The sequence below is a fragment of the Mustela lutreola genome, chromosome 7 (genome assembly GCF_030435805.1).
Source record: "Mustela lutreola isolate mMusLut2 chromosome 7, mMusLut2.pri, whole genome shotgun sequence".
NCBI classification, from domain to species: Eukaryota; Metazoa; Chordata; class Mammalia; order Carnivora; family Mustelidae; genus Mustela; species Mustela lutreola.
Window position 1 is genome coordinate 41,971,157 of NC_081296.1, and position 24,517 is coordinate 41,995,673.

General features: G+C 38.2%; 1 protein-coding gene across 1 annotated transcript in view; it reads left to right on the forward strand.

Annotated features, from left to right (window-relative positions):
- UNC13C (unc-13 homolog C) overlaps nt 1–24,517 on the forward strand; it is a 574,360-nt gene that overhangs the window by 173,424 nt on the left and 376,419 nt on the right. The window lies entirely within an intron of this gene.

The following is a 24,517-nucleotide window of genomic DNA, read 5'->3' on the forward strand; positions in this document are numbered from 1 at the left end:
CTAAGCATCTTTAAAACTATATGGAAACAAAAGAAAGATTTGTTTTCTTTGTAGAGTTGGAATTCTAGTAGGGATGACAGATAATACTAAATACAACTAAACTATATAATGTGTAAGATGGTCATAAGAACTATGACAGTAGAAAAAAAGTAGAGCAGCATGAAGGAGATGGGGAATTCTGAAGTGGGGGTGAGGTTTGGGGAGAGAGTAGGGGAAGTAGGCAGATTGCCATCTCCATTAGTGTGGTAGAGTGGTAAGGTTAAATAAGTCTCATTGGAAGATGAGATTTAAACACAAAAATTATATGTAATAGTTCTAAACTAGTATTTTTGAGTTCTGGTATATTTTTTTCAAGGAAAAGGTAAAATCACTTTTTGATTCTTGTATATTATTTTGATCCTTATATATTAATGGTTACCAGTGTTTCTCTACATGGTCAACCCAAAATGGAGGGACAACTCTTCTTTGTGTTATTCAAGGTTCTCCAAGAGAGAAGGAGATTCTTTATTCAAGGGGGATCCACAGTTAACTAGGCAAGTCACCGGACCTTGAACAACTTGACCTTGTGTTCCTTATGGCTCAGGGTTCCTGTGCTGAAAGCAAGTGTCCATTGGTCTTCAGCCTTTGTCTTCAACCCCTCTGCCTTGCCCCATTCTGTTCTGAATGTTAAATGTATGGAGAAATAAGTGCCTGAGAAGGAATGGCTTCAGGGTTGAATTAGAGATATAGTGGGGCAAATGTTTCAGAAACAACTGGGACCCTCAATTCTATCCTTCAATTATAAATATGCTAAATGCTCCAGAGGGAGAATATAGGATCTGGCATACGTTAATATGTTTGTTTTATTAGAAGTATATATATGACATTGTGTTTCCTAACTACCTGACTAATATTTGGATACAATCTCTTGCTATTTAGTAGCTGTATTTATTTTGAATAAATTAACATCTCTGAACCACAATTTCCTCTTCTACAAAATAGAAATAGCAATTTCTATTTGACAAGTTACTGTTTTATAAAGAATATTTATAAAGAGCCTAATGGGAGTGCCTGGGTGGCTCAGATGGTTAAGCATCTGCCTTCAGCTCAGGTCATGATCCCAGGGTCCTGGGATCGAACCCCACATAGGGCTTCCTGCTGGGCAGGGAGCCTGCTTCTCCTTTTTTTTCTACTGCTCCCCCTGCTTGTGCTCTCTCACTCACTCTCTGTCAAATGAATAAATAAAATCTTAAAGAAAAAATAAAAACATAAAGAGCTAGTATACTACCTAACTTACAGTTGATACTCAAAACACTGATGAAATATTTGATATTGTTTATTTTATTAAGCAATAAAAACTAAACTTTTTTTTAATCTAGCAGAATAAAAGTTAATTTTTCTAATCAGTGATTTGTTGAAAGTCATTTAGATCTTGGTTCTTCAAATTAGTTGTTTTGTCACTAATTAAATGATTAATGCTCTTATCTAACATCATGAGTAAGGGTTGTGTGGCATAAAATGCTTATTTTTTTTATGATGAAATGCAATGCTGTATCATAAATTTCATGATGAGAAGTTCAAACATGTATGGTACAAATATTTTCCTTTTTAATAACAATAGGTAAGCATTATATATTTTGGCTATATGCAGTTCAGTGCTTTATAATTACATGTATTCATACATTGTCACATAGCTCAGTAAGCTTATATGTATCTTTAAGAGCAAGAATAAACTTATTATTTCCTCCATGTTGGAAACTGTGAGGTATCTAATATTTTACCCTCCTTACTAACTGATATGATAGCCTCGCTCAATTTCATAGATGCTGGCAGAAGACGTGAATTCTTGTCTGGATTATGCTGTGTGACTGTGTTGTTAGGCTTGTTCAGAGGTCCTGGATAATTGCAAGTGCTGTGAGCTCATCTATTTGCCTTTATTTCTGAAGTGTTTCAGATTGTCCACTTCTCTTTTTTAGAGTACTGAACTGATATGTGTGTTTATTTAGTCCACTAGATCAGACACTGAACACTATTACTCAAGACAGAGTGCATAGTATGAGCTTTATGTCTGCATCCATTTCCATTGTCTTTTTTAAGATTTTATTTATTTAGTTGACAGACAGAGATCACAAGTAGGCAGAGAGGCAGGCAAAGAGAGAGAGAGGAGGAAGCAGGCTCCCTGATCAGCGGGGCTCAATTCCAAGACCCTGGGACCATGACCTGAGCCAAAGGCAGCGAGGCTTTAACCCACTGAGCCACCCAGGTGACTCTGCATTGTCTTTTAGACCCCAGGTAGACAATGTGGACGTGGGTATAGGAAGACGCAAGATGCACAGTGGGTTTGCATCAGTTTTTGAGCACAGGAAACCCCAATCTTTTAAAAGCAAACCAATTCAAATTTTGCCCTAGAGGGAGACATTATATTTACTTTACTAGCTAGTGCATGGATCTGCTCTTTACTCCAGAGGAGGACACTATTTCTGTGTGCACTCTATGTACCTCTGTGAAGAGTTAGTCTAGAACCAAAGTTAGTGCCTCCACTCACAAGGTGTGCAGAAAAGCAAGAGACCCATGAACAATTGTCCCTCAATACTGCATGGTGGTTAGTAGTCCAGATATGTAGTAGGAACTCAATAAATGTTAGGGTGAATGAATTTGACCAGAGAATCCTAAAGCCATTTTTGTAAATTCCGTGACTCTTTTTTATATGCATTCTATACTGACTTCCTGTCAGTTGAGTTTCTGAGGAAGATATTAAGAACTTAAGCATTTGTACAGAGATGATAGAGGAAGATACTAAGGGTCTATGTCAACCAAAACTAGAGATGAATGGGAACAAGGAGTTCAGGTAGAGAAGTGACAAATTTTAGGAGTTTCTTACTGGGAATATTAGCAAGAGTTGTGATTAGTGATATGTTGGTAAATGTTTTACAACTGGCTCTCCATTAAAAATAACAAGAACAACAACAACAACAAAAAAACCCACAATACTAATTTATAGGGTCTGCCTCTTATCCTGGTCTAAGTTACTCTACTATGGCCAGTTACAAGCTATTCACATGACATCTCTAAATGTGGAATTCAGGAAAGATGTGCACAGTCTGCTTTCCAGAATCATGAGACTATCTCTAGGGCACCACTAGTTACATTGGACAAAATGGAAGTAATTGTACCAAATGCCCATTCCTCCAACTTCCAGTCTTTGTCTTAGTTTCCTCTCTCAATTTACAAAGGGTAATAAGTACAATTATAGTGAGAATTCTTGGGATATGCATGTTTGACCTAACTAGTCTTAGATGATTTTATTAGAGAAAATGAAAGGCAATGAGTTTGCACGACAGCTGCCCAGCCTATAAGCAAGCAAGACTCGGTTCGGGATGCAGACTTAGCCCCAGCCCCTACAACACTATTACGAACTGTGGCAAAATTCTGTTCTTCCCTCATATATTACCACCAAGTTATAAGTTAAGAAGCAGTCGATTACTACCCATTTATTTTATATGGGGTCCTAACTGTCATTGGCTCAAGTGCTTTATGTTGCCTAGGGTGCCAAAATGATCAACTTAAGATAACAGGAACTAATACAGTCTATGACTAGCACTTGGTAACTGGTAGAAGGTTGCTACCTTGGTTACGTTATCAAATTGCTTGCATTTTATAAACAAACTTGCCATGTACTCTCTTTTCCTCATTTTCCATGATGAAACAATCACAATAAGGTAAGTAGCTCAACTCCCACGGTACCAAATAGCAGAAGAGAGCTCCACATGATGGACAGATGCCAGGCAGGTGTGCACCCAAAGGAAAAATTCAGGTAGATCTTTGTATAATTTTTGTATTAGTGACCATATCAGAAACATACCTGTTTTCAAGTAATTATACTTCTGAGCCACTGGCCAGGTGATTCTTGCCCCAATCCAGAGAATCATACAGTCACTGAAATCCAGTTCTAATATCACCATGTATTGAGAGACTGCTGATTATCCAGGAAAGGGTCCTCCTAGCTGTCAGGCAGAATATAAACGGACTTTTCCTCCTCCCTCCTCCCGTTCAGTATAGTCAGATCCCCCAAATCTGCCTAGTTTGGTTCTTACCCCCTCCCCTCCATTTTAATTAGATTTATGTTTGTTTGTTTTAAATACTGTGTTTGAGAAGAGTTTCTAGAAAACTGGTTTGACAGTCTGCTCGCAGAATGGCTTGCACATTAAGCTAATCATAGATGGATTTGTCTTTGTCTCAACAGCTGTGATTACCTTTTGGTTGGGTGTGTGTGTTTTAAAGCTCCATTTCAATGCCAATAACTGTACCTGAAATGGCAAGACATGTTCCCCAGGAACAAACAATACTTATTCTCTGTTTAACCCCTGATTGCATTGAGTTGACAAAAAGTCCCTATGCTAAGAACCATAAGAACATTTTGGATTACACAAATGATGAATTGATTTGTTCTTCAGTTTTCAGAGAAGCATACTTGTTAGAAGAATCATCTTCGTTCCAAATCCTGGAGCAGATGAAAAACCTAGAACAGTTTTAAAATTCCTAATGACTCAATTCTAATTGTGTATGTTTAATTGCCTTCGCAAGGAGTGCCTAGAAATTAACTGAAAGGAGTTCTTCCAATCATTAATTTTCCTTTTATGTACTAAGCAATATGTTAACCAATACTAGTAAGTGTTAAGTCCTACACTAAATACTGGAGATTAAAATAAATTGTATATATGTCCTCCTTTGAGAATTCCATAATCTAGGTGAAAATCAGATAGATGGGCAAGTAATCATAATGTGCATCATAAATAAAATAGAGTATGATGATAGCATGGTCAAATTGGTTGTCGGCTGTTCAATTGTTATTTAAGACCAAGGAGTTGAGTTAAAAACTTTGTAAGCTTCTGATTACTTGCACAACCCTGGGCAGTCACTTGTTTGAGCATCCTCATAGGTTGCAGAGCAATGATTTGCAGCAGATGGACAGATGAGGGAAGCCACTTCTTAACTTGCCCAGCATAGCTGGTAGTTGTCCTTAAAATTTTCAGAGGTATGACAATGTTCTCTAGTTCAGTGGTACCAGAAGTCCGCCTGCCATAAGACTTGAGTTCATATATCCAGGAAATCAGAGCACAGGTGGAATTACAGAGAGAAGGAAGTAATGGACTGGAAATTGGTGAGAAAAACATTTCCTTAAAAATTATAATTGCTTGGGGAGCCTGGGTAGCTCAGTAGGTTAAAGCCTCTGCCTTTAGCTCAGGTTATGATCTCAGGGTCCTGGGATCGAACCCTACATCGGGCTCTCTGCTCAGCAGGGAGCCTGTTTCACCACCACCCCCCACCTCTCTCTCTGCCTGCTTATGATCTCTCTCTGTCAAATAAATAAAATCTTTAAAAAATATATAATTGCTATTACAGTATTATTCTATTCTATACCTACATGTTTGAAGCAGTCGGAATCCCTTTAACAATTACCCCCTTGTTTGGCGATTCATCAAAAACAGTACCTGGTGTATATTTATTGTTTTTCTGAAATTAGGTTTTAATTCTACTTTAAAAATTCCATAAATTCCTGAAAATAACAGGACAACCATGGGATAACATACAACCAGGGCTTTGACTCAGTTGTTCTGTCAGTGACTGGAGTATTTCCCGAGATGCATAGTTTTCTTCTCCCTCTGTCATTCTTTATCATTTGAGGTGAGCAGTGTTTCAGGGCGTTTCTTGGTATCAAATCTGGACCACTGGGTTGAATGTGTGTTTATTCTCAGTTAAAGTCTGGGTCATGCTTTGTGTTTCTGTTAGCATTGTGCAGGGAAATAGTAAAAAAAGGACACAGACTAGATTGTCAATGATAAGAGGGGCCTGGGCCAATGAAAGGCAAACAGCAAATGACATTAGTCTCTGACAGTAGGAACTACCAGTTTTCATTAGTGATAGGAGAAGGATTGAGAAAAATTTCAGGGGATTAACTATGTAGCCTATGTATAAAGAACAGTATAATTAAAAGGAATCTAGGATTTCAACTTTGATAAATGTAGCTTCTTTGCTATTGGATGTTTGATTCTATGTAATGGCATTTAAGGAAAGCATATTAAGAAATTGGTCTTTCATTAGTTTATGAATAACTAGCTTAGAAACTATGTATAAATGGATGCAGAGATTTTCCACAGAGAGATTACTAAGAAAATAAGTTTCAAAACAAGGAGCATTAATACACACAATGTAATACTTGTAGCAGCTTTGAGCCACAGAAGCATGGTTTAGGAGTTTAAAAACTACCACTTTAAATGGAGACCCTTCATAGCCTGAATTCTAATTAAATGGAAATTTTTCCCAACAATAATGGGTGCTGAACTATGAGAAAGTTTAGGCTGAATTTTGTATTTTCTGTTCTATAGCCTGTCATAATGTCTGAGGTTAATTTAGCTATAGACAGTGTTATGGAAGAAGAAAGGTTTTTGTTACAGGGAATTGCAAGCCCCGGGAAAGGCTATATTGTCCACTTGATAAACAATTTGTTAAGAAAATGAGCCCTACTATTGGGATTTTATCAAGATCAAAAGCTTTTGCACGGCAAAGGAAACAGTTAACAAAACTAAAAGACAACTGACAGAATGGGAGAAGATATTTGCAAATGACATATCAGATAAAGGACTAGTGTCCAAAATCTATAAAGAACTTAGCAAACTCAACACCCAAAGAACAAATAATCCAATCAAGAAATGGGCAGAGGACATGAACAGACATTTCTGCAAAGAAGACATCCAGATGGCCAACAGACACATGAAAAAGTGCTCCATATAACTTGGCATCAGGGAAATACAAATCAAAACCACAATGCGATATCACCTCACACCAGTCAGAATGGCTAATATTAACAAGTCAGGAAATGACAGATGCTGGCGAGGATGCGGAGAAAGGGGAACCCTCCTACACTGTTGGTGGAAATGCAAGCTCGTGCAACCACTCTGGAAAACAGCATGGAGGTTCCTCAAAATGTTGAAAATAGAGCTGCCCTATGACCCAGCAATTGCACTATTGGGTATTTACCCTAAAGATACAAACGTAGTGATCTGAAGGGGCACGTGCACCCGAATGTTTATAGCAGCAATGTCCACAATAGCCAAACTATGGAAAGAACCTAGATGCCCATCGACAGATGAATAGATAAAGAAGATGTGGTATATATACACAATGGAATACTATGCAGCCATCAAAAGAAATGAAATCTTGCCATTTGCGACAATGTGGATGGAACTAGAGCGTATCATGCTTAGCGAAATAAGTCTAGCGGAGAAAGACAACTATCATATGATCTCCCTGATATGAGGAAGTGGTGATGCAACATGGGGGTTTAAGGGGGTAGGAGAATAATAAATAAAACAAGATGGGATTGAGAGGGAGACAAACCATAAGTGACTCTTAATCTCACAAAACAAACTGAGGGTTGATGGGGGGAGGGAGGTTGGGAGAAGGGGGTGGGATTATGGACATTGGGGAGGGTTTGTGCTTTGGGTGAGTGCTGTGAAGTGTGTAAACCTGGCGATTCACAGACCTGTACCCCTGGGGATAAAAATATATGTTTATAAAAAATAAAAAATTTAAAAAAAAAGAAAATGAGCCCTAAAAGGTACATACTGTAATTGAGTTGTTAGAAGTTAGTCCCCAACACCTGACATTGTTCCCTCAAGCCTAACATTGAGAAAACCTTCAGGGGAATGTTTTAAGAGCTGTATTTTACATTTTCACTTCTGCAACTCGTCGTAATAAACCTAGGACCATTTGGTTGTTTCCGCTATAAAAAAAATATTTTTAATCACTGGAAGTACAAAATGTTACACCAGCATAGTAAATCCTTCACATTCCCTTTATTTCTTTAAAAAATTAAAAATGACATTAGTTTAAAAAAATAATATAAATAATGAGGTAGTCAGCACTTCTGAAACCTTGTTTCAAAGGAACAAGGGTTTGAAAGAAAGAGCCTGCTTAAAGTGTTAAAGAGCATTATGGAGCATTAAGAGGTCAAATGCCCAGGAAAGGAGAAAGTAATTTAGTGGATACAAAGACTCTCCTTGACAATGAGGCCATTTGTACTTTAAAATATTATAGTGGTTTGAATTGGGAATTCTACCAGAGTTCATAAAGCAGAATGAAGGGGTTGGAAAAGAAAATGGTGAAACCACTTAAGTCAAGACCCTCATTAAGGAATCCATTAAAGAGCCTAGGGTTAATTCAACCATCTTTTTAGACCATCTGTCTCCTTTACCCTCCTCTAATCCCCCATGAGCCGCACTGCCAGACTGGTCTTCTTCGAACATCCTTTGGTCATGTTAGTCTTGTGGGCATGAACTACAGGAAGGTGGAAGCAGCAGTTTTGTTCAAGATGAATGGAAGATGGGAGAGAATGCAGATGGGGAGACTGATCATTACAAGGTCCACGAAAAGAATTCTCGGCCTCGGGGCATCTGGGTGGCTGAGAGGGTTAAAGCCCCTGCCTTTGGCTCAGGTCATCATCCAGGGGTCCTGGGATCGAGTCCCACATCAGGCTCTCTGCTCCACGGGGAGCCTGCTTCCTCCTCCTCTCTCTCTCTGCTTGTCTCTCTGCCTACTTGTGGTCTCTGTCTGTCAAATAAATAATAAAATCTTAAAAAAAAAAAAAATTCTCGGCCTAACAATAAGACTTATGACCAAATTGGGGTGATCCAAATATAAAGGAAGGTGTAATTGAGGAGAGGATCTGAGGATGACAGAAGAGAGACTGGGCTGAGAAAGAAAATGGACAAATACTAACAAAGATCGATGCCTCTTGTATATTAGAAGCAGAGAAGGAAGGATCGCAGTGATGATCTGGAGCCCTAAGTATTTCTAGCTTTCTGCCAGTCAGCTGCAGCTCAGTTTCAATAGCCCTAAAATACAAGAATGTGGGAACATTCCATTTCTTACGTCGCTTGAGGCTTACAACTCAGATTAGCTGTTATTTAGGATTTTAAACCTCTGGGACCAGCCAAATGGTGATAGTATTAAAAATCGTGAAATAAAAATGAGACATCCAAAAGAATTTGCAGAGAAAATAATTGATCCTAAAATGGATGTCTTGGCTTAAAACTGCTGACAGGTTTGTGGAAATATTCAAGAACATTTAATTGATACCCACTGTGTTCCAGGCACTCAGCAGAATAAACATGCCTCTTGCCTACTTCAGTAAAATAACTTTGTATACAAATTTACTGCCTGAATTCGAGAAAGAGCAAAGGAGGGAAAGCAAGCCAGTGGAAGAAAAACCGCTTAAAAATGATGGGCACTTCAACATGTCAGTTCACTGTTTTATTTTTATTTATTTATTTATTTTTTATACTTTTTTTATTTTTTATAAACATATATTTTTATCCCCAGGGGTACAGGTCTGTGAATCACCAGGTTTACACACTTCACAGCACTCACCAAATCACATGCCCTCCCCAATGTCCATAATCCCAACCCCTTCTCCCAAATCCCCTCCCCTCGGCAACCCTCAGTTTGTTTTGTGAGATTAAGAGTCACTTATGGTTTGTCTCCCTCCCAATCCCATCTTGTTTCATTTATTCTTCTTCTACCCACTTAAGCCTCCATGTTGCATCACCACTTCCTCATATCAGGGAGATCATATGATAGTTGTCTTTCTCTGCTTGACTTATTTCGCTAAGCATGATACGCTCTAGTTCCATCCATGTTGTTGCAAATGGCAAGATTTCATTTCTTTTGATGGCTGCATAGTATTCCATTGTGTATATATACCACATCTTCTTGATCCATTCATCTGTTGATGGACATCTAGGTTCTTTCCATAGTTTGGCTATTGTGGACATTGCTGCTATAAACATTCGGGTGCATGTGCTCCTTTGGATCACTACATTTGTATCTTTAGGGTAAATACCCAATAGTGCAATTGCTGGGTCATAGGGCAGTTCTATTTTCAACATTTTGAGGAACCTCCATGCTGTTTTCCAGAGTGGCTGCACCAGCTTGCATTCCCACCAACAGTGTAGGAGGGTTCCCCTTTCTCCGCATCCTCGCCAGCATCTGTCATTTCCTGACTTGTTGATTTTAGCCATTCTGACTGGTGTGAGGTGATATCTCATTGTGGTTTTGATTTGTATTTCCCTGATGCCGAGTGATATGGAGCACTTTTTCATGTGTCTGTTCGCCATCTGGATGTCTTCTTTGCAGAAATGTCTGTTCATGTCTTCTGCCCATTTCTTGATTGGATTATTTGTTCTTTGGGTGTTGAGTTTGCTAAGTTCTTTATAGATTCTGGACACTAGTCCTTTATCTGATATGTCGTTTGCAAATATCTTCTCCCATTCTGTCAGTTGTCTTTTGATTTTGTTAACTGTTTCCTTTGCTGTGCAAAAGCTTTTGATCTTGATGAAATCCCAGTAGTTCATTTTTTCTCTTGCTTCCCTTGCCTTTTGCGTTGTTCCTAGGAAGATGTTGCTGTGGCAGAGGTCGAAGAGGTTGCTGCCCGTGTTCTCCTCAAGGATTTTGATGGATTCCTTTCGTACATTGAGGTCCTTCATCCATTTTGAGTCTATTTTTGTGTGTGGTGTAAGGAAATGGTCCAATTTCATTTTTCTGCATGTGGCTGTCCAATTTTCCAGCACCATTTATTGAAAAGGCTGTCTTTTTTCCATTGGACATTCTTTCCTGCTTTGTCGAAGATTAGTTGACCATAGATTTGAGGGTCTATTTCTGGGCTCTCTATTCTGTTCCATTGATCTATGTGTCTGTTTTTGTGCCAGTACCATGCTGTCTTGATGATGACAGCTTTGTAATAGAGCCTGAAGTCCGGAATTGTGATGCCACCAACGTTGGCTTTCTTTTTCAATATCCCTTTGGCTATTCGAGGTCTTTTCTGGTTCCATATAAATTTTAGCATTATTTGTTCCATTTCTTTGAAAAAGATGGATGGTACTTTGATAGGAATTGCATTAAATGTGTAAATTGCTTTAGGTAGCATAGACATTTTCACAATATTTATTCTTCCAATCCAGGAGCATGGCACATTTTTCCATTTCTTTGTGTCTTCCTCAATTTCTTTCATGAGTACTTTATAGTTTTCTGAGTATAGATTCTGTGCCTCTTTGGTTAGGTTTATTCCTAGGTATCTTATGGTTTTGGATGCAATTGTAAATGGGATTGACTCCTTAATATCTCTTTCTTCTGTCTTGCTGTTGGTGTAGAGAAATGCAACTGATTTCTGTGCATTGATTTTATATCCTGACACTTTACTGAATTCCTGTATAAGTTCTAGCAGTTTTGGAGTGGAGTCTTTTGGGTTTTCCACATATAGTATCATATCATCTGCGAAGAGTGATAATTTGACTTCTTCTTTGCCGATTTGGATGCCTTTAATTTCCTTTTGTTGTCTGATTGCTGAGGCTAGGACCTCTAGTATGATGTTGAATAGCAGTGGTGATAATGGACATCCCTGGCGTGTTCCTGACCTTAGCGGAAAAGCTTTCAGTTTTTCTCCATTGAGAATGATATTTGCGGTGGGTTTTTCATAGATGGCTTTGATGATATTGAGGTATGCGCCCTCTATCCCTACACTTTGAAGAGTTTTGATCAGGAAGGGATGTTGTACTTTGTCAAATGCTTTTTCAGCATCTATTGAGAGTATCATATGGTTCTTGTTCTTTCTTTTATTGATGTGTTGTATCACATTGACTGATTTGCGGATGTTGAACCAACCTTGCAGCCCTGGAATAAATCCCACTTGGTCGTGGTGAATAATCTTTTTAATGTACTGTTGAATCCTATTGGCTAGTATTTTGTTGAGTATTTTCGCATCTGTGTTCATCAAGGATATCGGTCTATAGCTCTCTTTTTTGGTGGGATCCTTGTCTGGTTTTGGGATCAAGGTGATGCTGGCCTCATAAAATGAGTTTGGAAGTTTTCCTTCCATTTCTATTTTTTGGAACAGTTTCAGGAGAATAGGAATTAGTTCTTCTTTAAATGTTTGGTAGAATTCCCCTGGGAAGCCGTCTGGCCCTGGGCTTTTGTTTGTTTGGAGATTTTTAATGACTGTTTCAATCTCCTTATTAGTTATGGGTCTGTTCAGGCTTTCTATTTCTTCCTGGTTCAGTTGTGGTAGTTTATATGTTTCTAGGAATGCATCCATTTCTTCCAGATTGTCAAATTTATTGCCGTAGAGTTACTCATAGTATGTTCTTATAATAGTTTGTATTTCTTTGGTGTTAGTTGTGATCTCTCCTCTTTCATTCATGATTTTATTTATTTGGGTCCTTTCTCTTTTCTTTTTGATAAGTCGGGCCAGGGGTTTATCAATTTTATTAATTCTTTCAAAGAACCAGCTCCTAGTTTCGTTGATTTGTTCTATTGTTTTTTTTGGTTTCTATTTCATTGATTTCTGCTCTGATCTTTATGATTTCTCTTCTCCTGCTGGGCTTAGGGTTTCTTTCTTGTTCTTTCTCCAGCTCCTTTAGGTGTAGGGTTAGGTTGTGTACCTGAGACCTTTCTTGTTTCTTGAGAAAGGCTTGTACTGCTATATATTTTCCTCTCAGGACTGCCTTTGTTGTGTCCCACAGATTTTGAACCGTTGTATTTTCATTATCATTTGTTTCCATGATTTTTTTCAATTCTTCTTTAATTTCCCGGTTGACCCATTCATTCTTTAGAAGGATACTGTTTAGTCTCCATGTATTTGGGTTCTTTCCAAACTTCCTTTTGTGGTTGAGTTCTAGCTTTAGAGCATTGTGGTCTGAAAATATGCAGGGAATGATCCCAATCTTTTGATACCGGTTGAGTCCTGATTTAGGACCGAGGATGTGATCTATTCTGGAGAATGTTCCATGTGCACTAGAGAAGAATGTGTATTCTGTTGCTTTGGGATGAAATGTTCTGAATATATCTGTGATGTCCATCTGGTCCAGTGTGTCGTTTAAGGCCTTTATTTCCTTGCTGATCTTTTGCTTGGATGACCTGTCCATTTCAGTGAGGGGAGTGTTAAAGTCCCCTACTATTATTGTATTATTGTTGATGTGTTTCTTTGATTTTGTTATTAATTGGTTTATATAGTTGGCTGCTCCCACATTGGGGGCATAGATATTTAAAATTGTTAAATCTTCTTGTTGGACAGACCCTTTGAGTATGATATAGTGTCCTTCCTCATCTCTTATTATAGTCTTTGGCTTAAAATCTAATTGATCTGATATAAGGATTGCCACTCCTGCTTTCTTCTGATGTCCATTAGCATGGTAAATTCTTTTCCACCCCCTCACTTTAAATCTGGAGGTGTCTTCGGGCTTAAAATGTGTTTCTTGGAGGCAACATATAGATGGGCTTTGTTTTTTTATCCATTCTGATACCCTGTGTCTTTTGACAGGGGCATTTAGCCCATTCACATTCAGGGTAACTATTGAGAGATATGAATTTAGTGCCATTGTATTGCCTGTAAGGTGACTGTTACTGTATATGGTCTCTGTTCCTTTCTGATCTACCACTTGTAGGCTCTCTCTTTGCTTAGAGGACCCCTTTCAAGATTTCCTGTAGAGCTGGTTTGGTATTTGCAAATTCTTTCAGTTGTTGTTTGTCCTGGAAGCTTTTAATCTCTCCTTCTATTTTCAATGATAGCCTAGCTGGATATAGTATTCTTGGCTGCATGTTTTTCTCGTTTAGTGCTCTGAAAATATCATGCCAGCTCTTTCTGGCCTGCCAGGTCTCTGTGGATAAGTCAGCTGCCAATCTAATATTTTTTCCATTGTATGTTACAGACTTCTTTTCCCGGGCTGCTTTCAGGATTTTCTCTTTGTCATTGAGACTTGTAAATTTTACTATTAGGTGACGGGGTGTGGGCCTATTCTTATTGATTTTGAGGGGCGTTCTCTGAACCTCCTGAATTTTGATGCTCGTTCCCTTTGCCATATTGGGGAAATTCTCCCCAATAATTCTCTCCAGTATACCTTCTGCTCCCCTCTCACTTTCTTCTTCTTCTGGAATCCCAATTATTCTAATGTTGTTTCGTCTTATGGTGTCACTTATCTCTCGAATTCTCCCCTCGTGGTCCAGTAGCTGTTTGTCCCTCTTTTGCTCAGCTTCTTTATTCTCTGTCATTTGGTCTTCTATATCACTAATTCTTTCTTCTGCCTCATTTATCCTAGCAGTTAGAGCCTCCATTTTTGATTGCACCTCATTAATAGCTTTTTTGATTTCACCTTGGTTAGATTTTAGTTCTTTTATTTCTCCAGAAAGGGCTTTTATATCTCTCGAGAGGGTTTCTCTAATATCTTCCATGCCTTTTTCGAGCCCGGCTAGAACCTTGAGAATTGTCATTCTGAACTCTAGATCTGACATATTACCGATGTCTGTATTGATTAGGTCCCTAGCCTTCGGTACTGCCTCTTGTTCTTTTTTTTGTGTTGAATTTTTATGTCTTGTCATTTTGTCCAGATAAGAGTAAATGAAGGGGCAAGTAAAATACTAAAAGGGTGGCAACAACCCCAGGAAAATATGCTTTAACCAAATTAGAAGAGATCCAAAATCGTGAGTGGGGAGAAAGGGGATAAAAAGAGGTTCAAAAAGGAAGAAAGAAAAAAAAAAAACAAAAATAAAAGAAAAAAAAAAGAAAAGAAAAGAAAAGAATTTTTAAAAAAAGAAAACACCTAAGAAAAATGTAAAAAAGAAAAAATATATATATTAGATAAACTAGTAAAAAATCGTTAAAAAAGAAAAAGGTAGCAGTTAAAAAAAAAATTTTACCCGAAGGCGAGAAAAAAAAAAAAAAATGAAAAAGAAAAAATCAAATTAACTGCAAGACTAAAAAAAATCCCAGGAAAAAAGCCATGAGTTCCGTGTTTGGCTTTCTCCTCCTCTGGAATTCTGCTGCTCTCCTTGGTATTGAAACCGCACTCCTTGGTAGGTGAACTTGGTCTCGGCTGGATTTCTTGTTGATCTTCTGGGGGAGGGGCCTGGTGTAGTGATTCTCAAGTGTCTTTGCCCCAGGCGGAATTACACCGCCCTTACCCGGGGCCGGGGTGAGTAATCCGCTCGGGTTTGCTTTCAGGAGCTTTTGTTACCTGAGCGCTTTCCGTAGAGTTCCGGAGGACGGGAATACAAATGGCGGCCTCCTGGTCTCCGGCCCGGAGGAGCCGAGAGCCTAGGGCCCCACTCCTCAGTGCGCCCTCAGAGAACAGCGCCCAGTTACTCCCGTCTGTCTGACCTCCGGCCGCGCTCCGAGCTCACCGAGCCTGCGACCGGTTCAAGGTAACACCGAGCTGCGAGCTTACTGTCGGCTCTGTCTCTGTAGCCGGCTTTCCCGTTCCAATACCCGCAAGCTCTGCGACACTCAGACACCCCCGATCCTTCTGTGACCCTGTGGGACCTGAGGCCACGCTGACCCCCCGTGGGTTTCGCCCCGGTTTAGCCTCTGGAGCGATGTCCCTCAGCGGAACAGACTTTTAAAAGTCCTGATTTTGTGCACGGTTGCTCCGCTGCTTGCCGGGAGCCGGCCCCTCCCCCCGGGGTCTATCTTCCCGTCGCTTTGGATTCACTTCTCTGCCGGTCCTACCTTTCAGAAAGTGGTTGTTTTTCTGTTTCCAGAATTGCTGTTCTTCTTCTCTTCGATCTGCCGATGGATTTTCAGGTGTTTGCAATCTTTAGATAAGCTATCTAGCTGATCTCCGGCTAGCTGAAGCAGTCTCAGCTTGCTACTTCTCCGCCATCTTGACTCCTCCCAGTTCACTGTTTTATTAATGCATGCCAGGGAGAGGGAGAGAAAGAAGATATGAATATTCTGTACTCTGTTTACATCTCATTTTCCTCTTCTCAGATGTTAACAGGATTGTCCCACTGTACAAAACTTTATATATTTGTCATACAGCCATATCCTCTGAACTCAAGCCAATTATTTCATCTCTTGCTCAACAAGAGAGTTAGTGATCACTGCAAGGCAAAAGGAACTATGGCTGTAGTGGTTTTATGGAGATAGAGCATGTTGGTGTCTAACAGAGTTTCCGCCAAAGGATCCATCAAGGGTAGTGTAGAGGACTCTCTGTGATTCCCATAAAGACAAACATTCTACATTACGGCCACAGTTAAGAGAATCCAGGAGGTAATGAAGAGAAGATGGAGGAGACTGGAATGATTAGTACTGAGGAGGAGCTTTGTGCTTTGAGTTTTATTTCCATTTTGAGATAAGGCTTAGAAAATTGAGAAGATAAAAGTAGTGTTTTTCAAAGATTAGAATTAATAGGGAAAAAAGCGACTTGGTTGGGGCATCTGTGAGACCCTTGTCTGATAGGAAGTTGACTAGCTGGGACCAGGATTGTAGATGAGTGTGGGACAAGGAATGATCTCTGCCAACAACCATCATCACCAGAGCTGAGGTGCTACACAAAAGGGATTGGCAGAGGAAAGAAGTCTAGACCAAAACTGAGTCCAAAGAGAATGTTAATAGAGCTCAGAGCAGAATGTAGAGTATAATCACAGCTTTCATTTTTGCCCTTCTTTTTCTTTAATTCTTCAAGTAGATAGCTACCTATAATGTCCTGAGTGCCAGAAACTCTGCTACAAATTTATTCCTTAGTTTGGAGGAATATAGACAGACCCAGGGGAGCAGTGAGGCAGGATATGTTTGGTCAATTTCAATAATGTCCCTGCCGACACTAGTCTATAATAATTACTACCAATAATAGATAACCTACTTTAATATAATATCTCAGTGCTCCCCAGAATGCTACAGATGCCGTCATTATTCCATTTTCCATATAAGATAACTGGGATTCATAAAAGTTAAAACAATATTTACTGGTCTAGTAACAAGACTCCTTGTCTTCTTTTTTTTTTTTTTTTAAGATTTTATTTATTTATTTGACAGACAGAGATCACAAGTAGGCAGAGAGGCAGGCAGAGAGAGAGGAGGAAGCAGGCTCCCCGCTGAGCAGAGAGCCTGATCCGGGGCTCGACCCCAGGACCCTGGGATCATGACCTGAGCTGAGGGCAGAGGCTTTAACCCACTGAGCCCCCCACGGGCCCAGACTCCTATCTTCTTCCAATGAGAAAACTCTTGCCAGCTAACTCACTTCAGTGTGAGGTCACTGACTTTCTCTTTGGTCCTCAGGCTTTGGTCTTGCTTTTTTCAGGTACTCTTTCAAAGATAGGAATCTTAGTTTTTAAGTCAAGATGATGGTTTATTTAATAGCCAATCTCTCTGGTGTCAAGGCCTGTTCGCTTGAACCTCTACCTTTTATTCTTCCTGCTCCATGTCGGAGTTAGCCCCAGGGCAGTAAAGATGACTAAGATTTGTCATTTTTTTGAAACATATGTTCTAGTGGGGACATCCATGCAAACAAACAGAAAGTAGTTTTACAGAGGTTATAACAGAAGACTTAGAACAATTATTCTCAAAGGTTTTTCTGTTTCACCCCTACAATGGCTGAATTACGGAAGCAGCCAAAGTGTCCATTGATAGATGAATGGATAAAGAAGATGCAGTGTGTACACACACACACACACACACACACACGAATATCATCTAGGCCTAAAGAATGGAATCTCGCCATTTGCAACAACAGGGATGGAGCTAGAGAGTACAGCCAGCGAAATCGGCCAGTTAGAGAAAGACAAATACAATATGATCTCACTAATATTGGAATTCAAGAAACTAAAGAAATAAAGGGGAGGAAAGGTGGGTGGGAGACAAGCCAAAAACAACCTGAGTCCTAACCGTAGAGAACAAACTCGTGGTTACCAGAGAGGAGTGGGGTGTGTGAAGGGGACGAAGAGTGCATTTATCATAATAAGCGCTGAGTCATGGATGGGACTAGATTACTGTGTTGTACACCCGAAGCTAATGTAACACTGTACCTTAACTATACTGGAATTAAAAATTAAAAAGCATTTCTGCTCCAGTTCACCTAAAAAGTATGCCTTCCTCTATTAGCAATAAATATTTGTCTTTGAATCCACACAGCTGCTGAGAAGCCCATGTAGAGGCCAGCAGTTATGGTTTGCCCCTCGCCTCGTCCACCCATGACCCAGTCCCTCCCACTGAGAATTCCCGATGTTGTGCTTATAGAGAGGCACAGTTAATTGAGATGGGGAGGAGGTACCTTAAAATTACATTCAAATTTTATTTAAGAGAGGTAAGTGTGAGCCTGTGCCACTCACAAGGAGGCCAGTAGCAGCAGAGGAAATTGTGGAGTGAAAACAGGCAAGGGGAAAGAGTATGCGGAATCTGGGGATCTACAAAGGCATTCAGGATGAGTGGAACAAGAAAGTAGAGGGAGAACTCAGAGGAGAGGACACTGGAGGGGCAGTCCTACCTTGCTGAAGTGAAAAGGAATTTGTTCTCTATCTTGGAAGCAGTAAGGGATGTTGAATATGAAAAAGATATCTTTAGATTTGTATTCTGGAAAAGAGCTGTTGGCAATTAAAAAAAATGAGCTGACAAAAAAAAAAAAATCTAAGAGATGAGCTAAAATAGTAAGGCCCGAAATAGAGCTCTATCAGTGTGGGGGTTCAGGAGGGAGATATTTTATCAATCCTACAACATACATTTTTATACCTTGTAAAATATCAAGATGCACCTAATCGATGGTATCTTAAAAGCATTGGTAATGCTTACAATTACAAGAGTTTCATTGTCTGTACGTTTATAAGTGTAGTTAAAAGTGTCCTGGGAGAGCATTGTGATTTTGTTCTTGCAGATGGTATGGGCTGGATAATTGCATTTTCTTAATGTTTTAGTCCAGAGAAAACTCAGGATGATTTGAGGAAGACTGGGAGAACTCTTGATCTCCTTCGAAGATCTAGGTGAGATTGAGAGCCTACCAAAATCAGTATCTGCAACAGAGCTGCCCACTTCTTGGAATAAAAGAAATAATAACGAAGGGCCATTTTATAAAATGCTACATTGCCATTGCTCTTGATGGCTTACAAGACCATAATTTGGACACAGACCAAGACATTGACAATTCTGTGTTGAAGAGTCATTTTAAGCAGCTGGACTCTGACTGAGAAACTTAAGGAATAATCATTTATTTTGTTTATATTTTTATTTTCATGTATAGAGAAATGATAATATGACACATCTGTGCCATGGATGAAGTCAATTTAAGAGGGTCCTTTGAATAAATACACAATTTAAATTCTACTCACTAAGAAAACACAGTGTCAAAGATTAATTTGATTTTCCTCAACATATAAATATATAATGCTGCATCTTATGACAGATGGTGTGTTAATTGTGATGAAATATAGTATCAAAAAATCTTTAGAAACTGGTGATTAATTGGATGTGGGGAGTGAAACATCCAATTACACAGACACAAATACTCACTCAGTGTTGACAATAATAAAAATAAAAAGGTGAAAAAAGGAGAACAGAGAATATCCTGAATAATGGATTCTAATACGGAGAGGTAAATACAGTTCATAATGATCATGAGGCTAATTGTTAAAATGTATGTAACATATATGACTGTAATAAAAAAAGTTACTGTATGTCTACCATTAAGTAACTAAATAAATCCAAAGATTTGTTTACTAAAAGTCTGAAAGAGGAGAGCTGTATTACAGGAGAGGGATTTAGAGTGATTCATTATTAATCTTTTACATTGCCTTAGTGTTCCATAATGCTAAAAAAGATTAATTACATAGCCCTGCTCAATAATTGTCTTGGAAACACAGAAATAAACAGAAGCACTGTGATCTGTTTGTATTTTACTTCTTTCTTAGGCTTATGGTCTTCAATTAATTTAATAACTCCTTTGCATATAAAGAGAGTCTACTAATTTTCTGATTTCTAATGGCTATTAGATAGTCTATGAATATTGCCAATTAACCAACTAAACCATCAGCTACACACTTATGGAAACAGCACACTTCTCAGAGTTCTTTTCCAATCAATGTATAGTCAGTGTATTATCACTAATTTTGGATTAATTATTAATATATTAAAATAAACCTTACGTCTTCTACCTTAGATATCAGATTGTTTAACAGTTATAGATTATATATCTTTTAGGTAATTTGTGTTGTGTTTGTTCTATAACAAGATAGTTAGCTGAAGAGTCAAAGTAAATCTTCAATTTTATTAAACTCAGCAAACTTAATTATCCAAAGAACTAAGAAATAAAAGTATGAAAAATATGAACTATGTAATATAAGACATAATGAACTAGAATATATCACAATTTATGAAATTGTATCCATTTTTCATTCTTTAAATTTTACCCTGTTTGTTTATTTATTTATTTATTTAAAGTGCACTTCCCTTAAAATAGGCATAGAGCCTAACATAGGACGTGAACTCACAGCCTGGAGATCAAGACCTGAGTCAGATGCTTAACTAACTTAGCCTCCGAGGCATCCATTTTCTCGGTTTGATTTGATGATTGACTTTCCAAATATTTCTGTAGATCTGATGTTTTCATCTGATTTGTAATGCCTATGGTCTAGGGAGAACTCTTTTTCCCTAGGGAGAACTCTTAAATAGTTGAAGAGGAACTGCTTGGGGAGGATTGGGACTATTTTATTCAATGATACAGTGTTTCTGATATGAAGATAATAGTGTCTTGGAATACAGTGAAAGCATTTCAAATAATGGTAACAGCTCTAGAGTAACTGGGATAAACATTTTATATCTTCCTAAAAAAGGAAAAATGTATGTATGTGTGCCTGTTACATGTGTGTTTAGACATGCATATATGTTACACACATGCATATGAACATACATACATATACACACATCTGTACACATATACACACACATAATAGGCACACATACATACATTTTTCCTTTTTTAGGAGGAATGCACGAAACATGAGGTTTCAGGTAACACTGTCTTTCAGTGCAAATCAAGCCCTGCCATAGTTGCTTTTGTTTCATTAAAAGTAAAATAGGAAGGATTAGTTTTAATCCTCGGTTCATATTATTGTTCTAAATATGAAATGATCTAAGTGTATAAGCAGTAGGATATGATAAGCCCTAGAGTTTGGGTTCAAATCCAGACACTGCTATCTGTGATTTAGACTAATTATAAGAATGATTCTAAACAATTCATTCATCCATTTCCTCCTTGAATAATTATGCCTCTACTTTACTGATTTTTTTTTTTTTTGAGAATAAAATGAGGACTATATGTAAAGTTTGATTCTATTTGTTAGCATTACATCTGGCTCCTGGTAAGTACCAAATAAATATTGATTGTTAGCTAGTTTGCTGCGGGTGGTTAGCAATGGCTTTTAATCAAATCACTTATACCAAAAAGGACTGAAATCAGACCACTTCTTCCCTAGAATCAGATCTCACCCCTGGAGTTTTTTGTCTGGTGTTGCCTGTCTTGATGACTCTCCCTGAGCTCTTCATCCCTGAGCCTAGCTAGTTTCTTCTAGATTTTAACTGATTTCCTTGAACTTGACTTTTTGCTTAGAAGGTCAAAGACTTATTTATCTATTGATACTTCCGGTCTTCACTATTTTTTAATTTAATTTCTCCCAGATGTCTCTTGGTTAGGAACACTTTCAATAATATTTACAAAATGTTTTGCAGTTGTATGGACCTCTATAGTATTAACCAAGCACTTCTCCACTCTTGAGGTAAGGCCATTAGGGAAACCATTTCTAAAGCTCAGATCTGCAATGAAAGTTTTACTATTACTTGAGGAATAAACAAATGAAAGTATATGTTTATACAGATGCCTTATAGTAATAATGAAAAGGAAAAGTATAAGGAAACACAACATGATTTTGAGTATTTTTAAGGCTGTGAAGACTAAGAGAATAATTTTATTGCATAGCAATTTTACAATTACAAAATATGGGTTTGATGAAATTAATGACAGACTCAGGACAGAGATAAATTTTAGATACAGGTCTTCTAACTTGGGGTCATTATTCTATAATGCTCAGGTTTTGCCTGGGTCCATGGCTATCTCTGTTCTGATGAAGCAAGCTAAGGAGTAAGTGTAAGACCCAAGAAAATACATGTGTGTAATGGATTCCTGAATTAGTGAGTGTGTAAGTTTGCTCAAAATTCTAGGTGCTCTTAGGAATTTGAATTAAGTTTGTGAGAGGGAAAACAAATCATTAAAGAAAGTGACCCATCTATATATTACATTTTGTAGTTTATAAATCACCTTGTTAACCATTACCACAATTGACTATTGTTTTTTTTTTACATAGTTATTAAAGTCACATTATTTAGCAGTCAAAACATTTCAGAAAATTCAAAGGCAGCTAGTTAGTATGATTGCCATGTAGTGGCGGAAAGACATTTATTAATTACACTTTATGTCATTATTAATTTTCTTCATAAGAAACCACTTGGAATCAGAGCCTTATATTGGAGCAAATGAAACTCAAAAGGTCCTTCTAGAAACCCACTAGCATAGCCCTTTTCCCATGAATGTGATGTTTGGGATGCAGCAGAATCAAGCATGAACTGGCAGGGAGAGGGAAAAACTATGGAAAGAGAATAAGAGGAAAGCAAGAAGTTACACTGTTGGAGTAGCTGGCTCACATTCTTAAAATGGGTGTTGAAAAAAAAGAGTTTCCCTTTTCCCCTACTTGATGGTGGTATTTCTTATAGTTCCTAAGGGCATACTGCTAATGATTGTTTTTGTGATCTCAGTCTTGATATTTGACTGTCATGACTACCACTGTCACTGGCCCAGAGAGTGTCAGTTGGCTTTATTCGGGATAATGATGGAAGCTGTGTGAACTTTTGTAGAGTCCGTGGTAGACGGGATCTCAAGTGCCGTCTGTACCACACATATTTGCACCCATGCTATCTCCCCTCCCGGTTTCTTCTGTTGCTCTTCTCTCATCTGTCTTGATCTCTGCCCCACTGTTTTTGGGTTTTGTTTGTTTGTTTGTTTGTTTGTTTTTAAGATTTTATTTATTTGTTTGACACAGAGAGAGAGAGAGAGAAAGAGATATCACAAGGAGGCAGAGAGGCAGGCAGAAAGGGGGAAGCAGGCTTCCTGCTGAGCAGACAGTCTGATGTGGGGCTTGATCCTAGGACCCTGGGACCACGACCTGCCAAAGGCAGAGGCTTAACCCACTGAGCAACCCAGGCACCCCTCTCTGCCCCACTGTTACCCTTTTCCTGTGTTCTATGAGCCAACCTAAAGATAACTTCTTGTTAAAATTCATGAACTGAAGTATAATTTGTTCACCATTGACATCCTTCTTACACATGTGCGGTGGTTTTCCTTGCTCACATGTATTACTGGATTTGATCTTCCCTTTGAGTCATGCATGTTATAACATTACTATTTATTATCATTCTATCCTTATTAATACTTCTATTATTTCACATGAGTTGTATTATAATTTAGTGAATTATCCAATATCATCAAGCTAGTGACCGATGCAACTAGAAGTATTAGAGTTAAGACCATGGCTGCTAAGAAAAATCCAATAAGGCAAAACTTCTCCTGAATTAAGCTAAGCAGCAGGAGCAAAGGGACCATCTCTGTGTCACAGAAAAACTGGACTGTGAGATGCTGTTGTGGCCTGTTACAGTAGCAGAGCTGTCTACCTAATACCCCAGACTTTCAGTTGTGTGTTCCTAGTGAAAACAGTTGACCCTAAGCCAGAGTTAAGCAGGAGTTTTGTAGGTCAGATAAGCATAGGAGAAGCTGTTCATAAGTGACTTGAGCTCCTTTTTGGTGATAGGAAATGACTAGCTCAGATCCAGCAAAAATCAAATTCAATGTATTGAACTCATTTTAATAAACAAAGATAAATATATTTTAAGATTATTTTAAATTGCAGAAATGGCAATGCTTAGTAGAAAAACGTTGGCTATTACTGAATTTATAACGTAATGAGACTCCTCCCCCCTTTTTTTTTCCCACCAAGTATCAGTCCACAAAGGTAATTCTGGTTATATTCGATTTAATGAATATCATTCTATATATTTTCTGTACATATGTAAATGCACACAGTATTCTATTAAATTTACTAATAGGCAAACTTGGTTTGTTGGTATTTTTTTTTCATTTAACATACTGTGAATATTTTTCATTTATACACATATATATTTAACTCATTTACTTTGATTATTACGTTCCTTCCATTGGATAATATAATTCATTCAAGAAATATTTAGGTTACCCAACTTTTATTGCTATTACAAAAATAAATGTCACAGTGGATATCCTTATACAATAAATCAATCTCTTATTGGCATTTTTCCGTGGGATAAATTCAAGTAAGTGAAAATTCTGGTAACCACCACATATATTTTACATGCAGCTATGGTTCTTTGAGGTACCACTTTGGGGTTTAATCTGTGAAGATGTAAAATATCAAAAAAGAATGATACTTTTACAAATACAGGTAACTATTTTACTATTGAGGACCAAACTTACGCCTTACACTGACCATGGTTTTGTTCTATCTCTTCTTGGAGATACAAAGTTTCATATAAGAAACCATTTTTTAAAATGTTCTCTGTGATATTGACAGAATGTCTTGGTTTTTATATCAATCCAAGCCAAGGATATTTTAAAGTTTTAATGTACAGAACTATCCAAGAATACAA